Source organism: Gadus macrocephalus, chromosome 14, assembly GCF_031168955.1.
Source record: "Gadus macrocephalus chromosome 14, ASM3116895v1".
In the NCBI taxonomy this organism is placed as follows: Eukaryota; Metazoa; Chordata; class Actinopteri; order Gadiformes; family Gadidae; genus Gadus; species Gadus macrocephalus.
In genome coordinates this window covers 9,477,520-9,478,897 of record NC_082395.1, presented here as the reverse complement: position 1 = coordinate 9,478,897, position 1,378 = coordinate 9,477,520, and positions in this window count along the sequence as shown.

The following is a 1,378-nucleotide window of genomic DNA, read 5'->3' as shown; positions in this document are numbered from 1 at the left end:
GAAGGTGTGTTCAGTTAGCAGAAAGCGCATTTTTATAATTTATACTCCAGCTGTTTCAGTCCATTTTCCTCCCTGCCTGCATTTAATGAAATCTAGTTACTGGAGAATTGACTGGAGTGAATTGAGATTTTAATCCCATTGACGTGCCATCGTGGAAATGCACACTGGTGGGAACTTTTAATGGAGGGCCTGGTAATCACACAACACTTGTAGTCAGCTCCCGACAATAATGAATCTCATCAAATGTTACAGCCTCGGTCGTGTGCAAGGGGCTCAAATTTCAAGGTTTTTGACCATCCCTATTTGGGAGAATCCTCAGGGAGTGTGTGATTACTCAAGTTTAGCAGTTTATTGCCTCATCTTTCAATAGCCACTGAAGCACAAAATTCTCATCTAGGTGGCTCCCCCCACCACCCCTCCCCTGCCCCCTCCATTTGAAGAACAGGCCAATATAGAGTGCAGAGCAGCTGCTGGGATGCCGAGGTACTACTGCTGTTGCCACTGCAGTGCTATTAGCAGCCTCGGTCATTGTCCACTCACCGTGTCGCTCAGATAGCAGAAGAATAAAAACGGAAAATTCCACGGCAAAATCATTGGTGGGTGTATTGCCGCCAACAGCGCATTACATTCCAAACCTGTAGACGATATTGCCAATTAACACACCCCAAGTGTTTCATAGCTTTGACATTGGTACCTTTACTGAGAGCAGGCCGAGCTCTCGAACACTTCCAGGCCTTTTGTCTTCTCACTTGAACAGTGGGGGACTAAGACATGTCTTTAGAGCATACAGGACACCATTTGTGTGTGTGTGTGTTGTTGATGTGGCACATACAAAGCTTCTCCTGTGGTCCGAATGACTGGGTGTTTACTGAAAGAAGAAAAAATCAAACCATCGCGAAGCCCCCTGCAGATCCAGAGTGTGTGTGTGTGTGTGTGTGTGTGTGTGTGTGTGTGTGTGTGTGTGTGTGTGTGTGTGTGTGTGTGTGTGTGTGTGTGTGTGTGTGTGTGTGTGTGTGTGTGTGTGTGGGAGTGAGAAAGAGAGTGCTGTGATGCTGTTTTTATATTTGAATGACCAAATTTGACCTTTGAGATTAGAGGAGGAGTGGCTTCTCGCTGGGCTGAAGAGAGTCCCCCGCTGCTATGAAGCCTGTGTCCCTTTGATCCCTCTGTAATGAGCCTAACACCAGGCGCTGGTCACTGAACACAGTGCTACACTGCACCAGATAGCGCACACACACACACACACACACACACACACACACACACACACACACACACACACACACACACACACACACACACACACACACACACACACACACACACACACACACACACACGCATGCACACACAAACACACACACACACACACACACAC